Raw genomic sequence first — 10,675 nt, 5'->3', positions numbered from 1 at the left:
CAGGTGCCAAAGCTATTATATTGATCTCTCTTTTCTCTCGCATTTCAATGCAGATTTAGCGCAGCGAGCATATTAGGGGAATACAATCAAGGCGGGAGAGAACGGTGGACGAGCGGTGAGCGTGTCTGCCTCGCAGCTCTGGGCTCTGAGGTTCTAATCTCCGCTCTGACCTTTTTCTTTTACATCTCTCCCACAAAAACACACGCGTTGGGTTCACTGAGGACTCAAAAGTTTGAGAGCCCGTCGCTAAAGAAACCGACTGGACGGACAACGGACGCGTTCTGGCACGCCAGCCAAATTGCACGTCATTAAGTTTCACAACATTTCCGCTATTATTTCCCTTTCTACTTGTGACATTATTGCTTTGGCATCTCGCCGATCCCCTCGGAGTGAGTCGCTGGCACGTGTAGCGGGCGCCGGCGACTTTGCTCGCAAAACTACGAGACCTCCGATGTTTGCCGAGGCGCGTGGGGGAATATTCCAATGTTGAAACTGGCAGTGTAAAAAGGAGGAAGAAGGGCGGGCGGGTGACGAGAGGGCGGCTAATGAGCGTGTCTAGGAGAAAATGATTTGCTTGTTTCCTGAGAGGGGAATCACAGAGAATGGATAAATGGGAGCTCTCCGAAGACACGGCGGCGGGCGGCAAGCCTTCGTGTTGGGAGGCCGACGACTGGATGTGCCAATGTCATTAGCGCCGAGAAACGAGCGTTAGCGGTGGCCGACGGGTCCCGTCTGTATACGGTCAAAGAACGTCCAGGGACATCCGTTGGAGCAAATGCTATTGTGGATTCAAAAATCTATTTGTTACTGGGTTGATACGGAGAGACGAATGTCAAAATGATGCGCTGTGGGAATGCTGGGAAACGAATAGTCAAACTAATGCTGCTGCCATCGCTGGTGTCGGGAGGCTAATCCGAGTAAACGTGCCAATGTCGTCGACGCTGAGAAGCGACCATCACACGGACTGGAGCCAAACACAAAAAGAAGCAAAAACAAAAGGCGCCCCAAATCAGACGGCGAGACGAGGTTACGCCAGCCGTTTGGCGGCCTTTCGGGGCCGACGCGTCTTTAGCCCGTTTGGCAGGCGCAAGGCGGTGCGACGACCAGCCAAAACATAGTGTCGCAATCAATGCATTGATCAGACGTGTAACAGATTTAAAAAAAAAAAACGTCTGGCAGGACAGAACAAGGGCTCAACAAGCTCGCGCTCATGTTTGCTATTAGCCTTCACCTTGGAGCGCTAACAGAGTCCTACTCCCACCAGCGGGTAATTTTAATTTGAGTATCAAAAATATTTGGAATTGTATGAAAAGCGACAAATATGAATTCCTACAATTGCTGACGTGCAACAAAAAAACGTTTTTAGCAGTGTCAAGGTAGAGAATTTCTAAAATGTAGTTTTGTGTTCATTTACATGGCTGACTGACGGCCTCGCATCGATTTTAATTGGTCCTAAGGCCAAAAGGTGATAGCAGACGCTCGTATCCTCCGGTCAGCATCCGGCACCGTCGGAATAAAGATTGATGACACCGAGGTAAGAAGGGTCATCGTGATATCACAGCGCTTTTAGTAATGAAATAAAATCACGGGGAGAAGCAATTAGCAAGCTCTCTGCATCCTTGACGAGAGACAAACGCTTCTTATTCGGCCTTCGCTTTTGCGGCGAGTCGTCCTGCGTTAATTGAGGTCAAAGCGTTTGGGCTAAGCCACGCTTGATTCTCGATGAAAATTAAATGCAATCTTAAAGTCTCGTTCTCACTAAGTAGTCCACTCCGAGTTGAGACTTGAGGGACATCCATAGCTAGATGGCTGATTTGAAGTGGTAGGGAGAAGGAAAGGGGCCAGCTGGCAGTAGCTGAAGTCCAACAAAGCAGCGTCTTCCTGCTTCCCGGTGATCCCACAAGGATCCTCCGGCTGGCGGCCCATCAGAAACCCGCCCTCCCTCCCTCTCTCTCTCTCTCTCATCGTTGCGGAGACGCAAGATGGTGCTCAGATGGCGAGCGCAGTACTGTCGGAGGGGCGGCATGTGACTAATCAGGAGTGGGCCCGCCTCGGCGAATAGTGCCGATTCAAAAGGCCACTGAGACCTGGCGGTAATGGAAAAGCATGATGGGGGCCATCAGAGGGAGTCAACAAGTATCGCGCTCGCTATTGCCTTGCTTTGCATCCAATGGCGTGCGTGGCAGTATTTCAAGCGGCCCCGCTGAAAGCCATCGTGGGATTCATTACATAATGTAAACAAGTGATTGATCCCTCTCTGCTGTCAATAATCTGCTTTACAAGTCAACCGCGTGGGAATGGGGCGAGTAGAAGATGGTGGGGGGGGGGGGGGCGGACCGGGGTGTCACCCGTCTCCCGCCTCCATCTTTCTCCCACTCCCTTGTTATCTCTTATTTCTCTCGGCGGTCATACGGCTCCTCCGCACGCGGCCATAAAATGGAGGGCGGCCAGGTTCCAATTCAGATCTCATTTGCGGCGCCGCCGGCCCCCTGGCCGCGCCGCAGTCGCCGAGAGGACCCGGGGGAGCTCCATCGCGGCTCTATATGCAAATGCACCCGCACCTGGGCAACAGCGTGGGCATGCTGCAACGCCAAGCTTATTTATGCAAATCTGGCAGAGCGCCACACGGAGCCCCGTACGCGGATGGCGACGGAGCGGGAAACGTGCACGACATGAAAGATGTCCTCCGAGGGGGTCGGGATGGGCGTGGGCACGCTCGGCGGACACGTTAGCGACACCTCGACTTCGGCAAATATTTCGACCTGCTTGCGCTTTTTTTCCGGTGAATTACTGCACATAAAAGTTGAATTGATGGCAAATGAACTTCTCTACATACATTTGTGTAACACTACAACTTTTTCTCGAAGCACAAGAAGAAGACTAAGTCTTCTCCGTTCAGCCGCGTGTCGTCGACAACAAAGCAGAGTGCGTCAAGATGGCGGAAGCTCAGAGAACAAAACCAATCTTTTTCCGCGTCAGCAACACTCCCTCGGCGAGCAAGGCGCCGCCGCATTAATGTGCAAATGGGATGCAAGAAATGACAAAATGACAACCGAGCCAAGAAGGCCACTCAAAATTGTTGGAATTATGAATAATTCTTTTTTTTTGCCTGAACTTTCTTCTGTTTTGGCCACTTGAGCCTAGGTGGTGAGGAGATTGCCATGTGGCAGCAAAAAGCGAGACGGATGGAAACGTTACTTCACGAACACGAGTGTTTTAAATCTGGTGTAGCGATGCAATTTTTATTTTTATTTTAAATTGAACATACAACATACATGCATATATATACATACATACAACATATTTCTTATTATTGTCAATGTATCTGTAAAAGTGTTTTGTAAATTCCTGCATACTAAAAGCAGATCATTCAACTTACCTTTGAAATACATTCTATAGTTCTTACAGTAAATCTACCAATGCATACTAAAAACAGATGATTCAACTTACCTTTGAAGTACATTTTATAGTTCTTACAGTAAATCTACCAATAGGTCCAAAATGTTGAGTTCTTTTTGTGTACACAGTGTAAGAAAAGTGAGGAATTAAAGTGGCTTACCGCCTGTACTTGACTCTTCCTGGGTCGGGTCATTTAAATCTTTTGCATGACTTGAGCATTTCTTTCATGATCATGCTTCAGAATTTCATCAAGGCCCAACTGCGATCCACCATCAGCGCTGAGCTGACTGATGAACGCAACATTCTGATGATTAGAACCTGCGGAGGAGGATCATATGTCTTACATGCCGCATCGAAATCTACAGTCCTTCGGGGGGAAACAGGACTTGGCGTCAAAAACAATGGAAAGTCTTTGGGCTTTATTTAGACAGCAGATCTGTCCGTGTGAGCAATTATAATCGAATCGATATAATCACATTTCAAGTGACACAAAACAGCTTTTGCGGCATCACCTTAGCCGCATTTTCCCGATCGCAACACTTGCGCTCATTTTCGCCTGTCAATAGAAAAGCGCCTCGGCCCGCGGGCTGACTGGCAGCTTTTGATGTTCTGATCACGCTCTGGTTCAAAACCCCGTTCGGCAGAAGGCCTCTTGCCGTCCCCCGCGGGGGCGTGACTGAATGCGGCAACGCGCCGTGACGTGGGCTGGCGCGCAGGTAAGTTGCCTTTCAAGAAGGTATACCGGCCCGTCGTGAAAGGTACATGAAAGCAGCCCTTTGGAGACGAGGCCCGAGAAAGTAAAATGTCAAGGTATTAAAGAAAGCATGCAAAAAGGAAAGGCGGGGGGGGGCATTGCTGCTGTTGTTATTGTGTTTGATGTAGCGCTTGACAAGGCGGAGAGAGTTTGGATGTCCTCATGTCATACAATATGCACGCCAGGAGAGGTTTCATTTAAATGCGCGCTCACTCGTATGCGGAGTGGCGGTCTGCCGGGGATTCATCACAGCCTCGCCGATAAAGACTCTCAGCAGAAACCGATCGCTCGCTCGCTCGCTCGAGGTGAGATTGCCTTCCGAATGGACACTTGTTATGTCGGAACACGCGACCCTGCCGGATATTATCGGCGCACTTGTGGACAAGCCGGTCCGCCTGTCCGAGGATTGCGTCGCTACTTTGGCTACCGAGCGTTGGAGTGGCCAATTTGGCGGATCGCTAAGTATCCGCTTAAACATAAAAAAAGAAAAAAAAAGAGACATCCAGCACTGAGTAGAAATAAAGCGTTGAAGCTTATCGAGGTCTGATTGGAAGCAATGGAAACAGATTGTACGAGAGAATTGGACTTCTTCGGCGACGACGCGTAAAGCCATTTTGTTGCTTGCTTTGAATTTAGCAGATGGTTCTGACCGAGCCGTCCGTCAATACTATATTTATAACAAAATTGAGCTGTTTGAACAGGTGTCCCTAATAAAGTGGTGTACGCGAGTGTCACAAACGCCATAAATTAACGACAGCAATTACTAGCTTTTAAGGAGCAATTAGTGCAGATGTGCAAGAGAAGGAAAAGAAAATGACAGCCTTAGGTGGTGGTGTAATTTTTTTTTCTCCCCCATTAGTCTATTGAATCTTTATATAAAAATTCATTGGACGTGTGTTTACATTCATAAAACATAAGAAAAATCCTACACTACCGAGAACAAAATGTAAAATCAATTATTTTCAGTTTAGCTACCAGAAAAATTCATTTGGAACTACAGTTAACGTTTTCACGCTGTGGTGGTTACAACGCAACTTTTCCCCCTTGATGTAAAGACGCCGGTGGCAACGCGGGATGCTGCAGGTGAGCTTGAGCAGAAGCTGAATCAGCAAAGGCTTCGCTGGCAATTAGCGCGGCGACTCTCGGTGGCGTCCTTGGACAAAACCGCATCCCCGCCTACGTGCATTTGCACAATAACACATGGACTAAAAGAAGTCCAAATGAATGCAAACACGTCCCTCCATCTGTTTCCGCTCCAATTTCCCAACAGGTTACCCATCGCTTTGCTTTTATCTCGTAGATGAGAAAAGTTTTTGGGGAGTGCGGCGGCAGCGAGGGTGGGGGGGGGCATAGCGTGGTGCCGGTGGTGGCGAAGGAGGCGGCAATTAGCGCTGAGCTAATGAACTGCTGCTCATTATCTGTGAATCAACAGGGCCGGCGCTAATTACGGCTAGCAGGACGGACCGGTCTCCGCCAACGTGGGCCTTGGGGTCCCTCTACAATGAGCACACGGTGGATTCATCTGCCAGGAGCAACAGGTGCTCGCCGATGCTAAAAACACGACAGAGTTGAGACGATACCAAAGTGGAGATTAAGCTCTCTGACACAACTCCGTAAAGTATTTTAGAAGCGAAACTTCTCGTGACCTTAAACCGACAACTAACTTGGAAAGGAGTGCGTCGTCTCCAGTGTGGCAAACAAACGTGTTTTCCCCAAGCAAACATGGCCTGATATTCGGGCATCAAACGCCCGGCGCCAGCCCACCGCGGCCGCCTTCCATCTACCCGGCAAAAAAAATAAGTTCTAAGTGCATTAATGAGGAGACTAAAGGCGATTTAAGCGAGCCGCCGAGGAGAGCAAATAGCAAAAAAGATTCTCCGGCGTCGAACCGTAAGAAGAAGCGACCTGGGCGTATAAAGTAGCCCCCCTTCCTCCTCCCCCCTGCATTTCCTCCCATAACTTAAGCAGAGATCAGTGGCTAACACTCTTAATCCCAAGGGGGTGCTTTCTGAGCTGTAATTTAAAAATAGCGTTTTAATAACACACCACCGCTACAGTACATTAATCTCGGAATTAATTATCTAGCCCACCCCCAGCCTATTTGCTTGAAAGAGACGCTTTGCCCGCATTTCTTGTGTTTTAGTTCTATTTATTCCACGAGCGAGCGAGCGGATAAAGAGAAGCTCGCCGAGGCTCTGCCGCGCGTGGCGCTAATTACGCCGCTGTACATTAGCGTGCGAGCGTATTAAATATTTAAACCGGACGAGGAAGCGGCGCGGGCGGGCCGGCGAGGTGTGAATTTCTTAAACGCCGCCCAATCTCGCGGCGGGCGTGCAACGTAAACAAGAATCAATTCAATTAAACGGGGCTAAACGCAAGCGTAATCCAAAGATATTGTCGCAAACGGCTTCGTTTACATTTTCGCTTTTTTTTCTTTTCTTCCCCCTTTTAATCAAACGTCACTCGCAGCCGTAGGAATTCAATCCCACGGAGAAATTAAAGGAGGGCGACGTGACGGCGCGAGAGGCCTAAAGGCAGCGCAAATATTCAAAAACAATATTAAAGTGCAATAAATAAAATATGAAGCTTCTTTGGCAATATAAGACCGGGGGCGTCGGGAGAAGTGGGCACTAAATGCGACTTAATGAAAGACGCTGGCGTTTAAAGGCGCAGTAATCACCGTGCCAAAGGTGGCGCCGCTCAGCCCTCCGGCGCGAGCTGCAGCCTGACAAGCACCAGACGGTATTTGGGCCACACGCTCAAGAAAGGGAGGAGAAAAAAAAGAGAATGAAATCTGATTTATTTTGGGGGGAAAAAAATTCAACTCTGAAATTCATGACTTCTTTTTTTTAATAATTACTGCTCTATTTACCAGAAATATGACTTCATTGTCAGATTGCGGCAAGTGAATAAACACAAAAAATTTTTGCTTCAACTCAATGGTCATATTACGACACCGTATTATTCTTTAATCCAAAAATACATCTTTCATGGACACAAGATTAAGTCTATGAATTGAAAGCATGTTAATAAAATCGAACGTCATTCTCGCCTTCCCCCCGATGATTGACTGACTGACCGACCTCTATTGTCACGTCGTCGCCGATCTCCCCACGCACGCCTCCCTTTGCGCCTCCTCGGCTGAATGGCGTCGAGGTACGCGAGGCGAGTGCCCCCGGGTCTGTGTACGGCAGATAACCTTTAAGGAGGTGCGGTTCACGCCTCCTGGCCTCGGGCACCTATCGCGGCGCGGCATCGCCACGCGCTAAAATGCGCAGAGCGGAGGCTCGCCGCGCATGATTGATGTCGACTGCGGCGCGTCCGCTATCGTGAGGTGTAATGCGGGAGATAGCGTGGAGTGGAAGATTGCGCCGGGGAGGAAATAGAAAAAAGAAAAGTATGCGGCGATAGCATCCTGTTTTTTTGCGTCCGCAAAAAAAGAAAATCAAAGCCTATCTCCGCGGGTTACGTAAAATAATAGCCTTAACACGTGTCGAAAGACGTTGCTCGCATTCAGATTGGGCAACTTGGACGTCAACCAGCAGCAAAAGTTGAGCGATTTTTGGTTCTGTCCATGGAAACCCAAGTCCAACCAATTTGTGTCATTTCCAGTGGAATAAAAATAGAGTGAAAACGATGTCACTTAGCTAGACAGTGTTGACATGTAGCAGAATTTGGCGCTATGCTAACGTGTCAAAATCATGGACAGAGGCGTTTTATGACCGGCTACAAATAGTTTTAAACGTTCTAATTAGGCTTGATTGAGTAATGTGAGGCGAGCAGCCGAGCGGGACGAAAAAAGAAAAGACAATTGGAAAAAAAGATGACACCTTTGTTGTTTTTTGGGGGGCGACACGCCGCCACTCTGATTTTTTAGCCTGTTCGTTTTGTTTACAGCGAGGCAGGTGGTCGTCGGTTTGAGTCGTCTCGTCAATCATCTTTTTTTTTTTTTACGTGCGTGTGTGCGGTACTGTTTTTTTTCAAACAGCAAAAATAAGTTGCTAAATTTGCCAGTGCTCTTTCTAGACACTGCAGGTTTAATTGCTAATTGTTAACTGGGAATGAATGCATTTGCATATTAATTAGTTAGCCCATTTGCATTTTTAATTTGCCGCCTTCAAAGGGGGTGAGATAAAAGGTCGCACAATTCTGAATAATTTAAATAATTTATGCTCCATTGGTGAAAAGGAGGCGAACAGAGAAGTGTTCCGCGGATATTAACCCCTGAGAGCTTTTACCGAATAAAGCACTCCAAAAATTGTTTTAACAAATCTAATTAAACGGAAAAAGGTCTGAACACACAACCACCCGGAGCACCAGCAGCTCGAGTGTGTCCTCGGGACCAAAACAACGCTGGGGAGCGAGCGGGATGGCGGCGGCGGCGAGGACGCCACTTCCTGTCCTCCGTGCGGATACGAAGGCCCGCGTGAGTCCTTTCATCAGCCGGATTGATCAAATATCCCTACAGGAATGCTGATGGAGTCGCCGCTTGCTAATCGGAATTCTCTCTGAAGTGAAGCTGCTCTCCGCTGAGCGTCACCCTCCATAAGTAATCAAAGAGAGGCGTGCATGCTTGAAAGTTAACCGGGACAACTTTGAGCGACGAGGCGGCCTAATGAATGGCGCGCGGCCCACCGCAAATGCAGTCCAAGCACCAAAGTCCATTGGAAAAAAGGGCAACTTTAGCGTCAGCACTAAATTTGAACAGTCGCTCAGTCATATCTTGCGCTCCTTTGTTCTAATCAAAGTCCAAAATGGCTTCTGGATCTTCTCGGGTGTCCTGGTGATCTTTGGATCTGGTCATCAAAACCCAGACATGGCTTCTTCAGTGGAGGCCACACAAATGTCCTTTGTTAAAAGTGCCAACATTTTTCCCCGTGCCCATTTTTCAAATTTGCTCCCCTTTCTCCTCCTCTTCTTGATCCAGGTCCCGAGTTCTTTGTGAGTCTGTCTCCTCTCCGGTGTCCTGGTGATCTTAATTACAGGCCCCAGGAGAGGCCCCTTTGCATCAGAAGACATCCAGCTTCTATTATGGGCTTGGCATTTGTTCTTTGTGCCCGTGCTCTTAAATTACACGTTGCCAATCGTGGTAGGCACGGGCGACGCCAGGACGGCTAAGGGACAAGTTGAAGGAGGGGTGGGCGGCGATGGCGGCGGAGACGCCGGCTTTCGGGGCTGCACTTGCCAACTGTACCCCCCCCCCCTCCCGTGCCGCTCTTTATCGCCAGATAACTTATGCAAAGCGGCAGATGAAATCCATTCCCATTCAAGTCGCGCTGATTGTCAGAGTACGCTCGCATTCCTTTGAGAGCGTGATTGACCGGCTGAAAGGCGACAAATTAGGGGGCCTGCGCCGTCTTTTCTTCCCGTCGGTCGCCGGGTTTATTTGCGGCAGATTCACCCGGGCCCAAAATGAAGTGAACTCAGGCGCCGCTGAATGGGGAGAGCTATGATTGAATAATTGATTTCCTTTGTGTGGCCTGTGTTTAAGAGGGATAACTCGACATCCTTTGGAGTGTAATGATTATAATTACCGCCATGACTGGTCATGTCAAATATGACACAAGAAAGGACTGTTATTAACCTTTATTCTCCACCAGGAGACCAAAAAAAAAATCCTCTTGTCTCTTGCCTTCTGCGTAGGGTTTTTACAGGCGGGTTGGAACGCTCGGACGAACTGCCAAAGGTTGACGGCTAATTGAGTGTGCAGTCGGCGACTCGCTTTTGGGTCAGGCGGCGAAGCAACGGCGCACTGGGCCTGGAGATGGAGGCGTGGTCAACTGTTACCTGGGGTCTTGAGGTCATAAAGACGGGTTGAAGGTCAGGGAAAATGTGACTCCAGTCTGGACGTGCCCGTGCATAACATTGGTCTTCTGCCATCTCTTTGGAATGGGAGCAAAGTGTCCTGCACGATGAACAGGGGTTGGCTCTACATTTGAGAAACGCCATTGATGTGGATGGAGATATATTTGGACATCTTCCCAGTGACAAGCACACGCTGCGGTCATGTGTCAGCCGCCCAGCGGGACATGTGACTCTTTTTTTTTTACAAGAGCGCCGATTAGCCTGTCGCGCACTCGGTCGCGCGGAAGTGAAGGCGCTCGTCGTCTGGAGTTGCCTAATGACTTCCTAATTCCTCATCAAGGCATGAATGTCTCCCCACAGCAGGTGGACCGGGCGCGGTGGCGGCCTGGCGGGGTGCCATCCAAGAACAGGTGCCGAGCACCCGCCGTCCGTGGGCCTCAATTAACTCCTTCCGGAAAAAAGCCCGCTCACCTACTTGCGACTAACGCTAATCATGCTGATTTTGACAGTTGACGCAAAGGAAGCTGGAAGACTTCGCTTTTTTTGGGGGCTTATTTAGTTTAGTAAATAAAAACGTTTCTGAAATTTACGCAGCAGGTGACAGCAAAATGGCTGCCAATATTCAAACACTACAATTGATTTGATACATTTGCTCCACCTCAGCAGGCAACTGAATATTGCACAATACTTTTAAAAAAAAAAAAACATTCATGGTTG

General features: G+C 48.8%; 1 protein-coding gene across 1 annotated transcript in view; it reads left to right on the top strand.

Annotated features, from left to right (window-relative positions):
- Positions 1-9,230: 9,230 nt before the first annotated feature.
- Positions 9,231-10,675, top strand: part of LOC119118272 (dihydroxyacetone phosphate acyltransferase-like) — a 28,735-nt gene continuing 27,290 nt past the window's right edge. The window contains exon 1 of the mRNA XM_037245155.1: positions 9,231-9,242. The gene's annotated coding sequence lies outside the window, so the exon portion shown is untranslated. The remainder of the gene's footprint in view (positions 9,243-10,675) is intronic.

This window comes from Syngnathus acus, chromosome 24 (assembly GCF_901709675.1).
Source record: "Syngnathus acus chromosome 24, fSynAcu1.2, whole genome shotgun sequence".
Lineage (NCBI taxonomy): Eukaryota > Metazoa > Chordata > Actinopteri > Syngnathiformes > Syngnathidae > Syngnathus > Syngnathus acus.
Note: the sequence above shows the minus strand (reverse complement) of the source record. Positions and strands in the feature narration are given on the sequence as shown.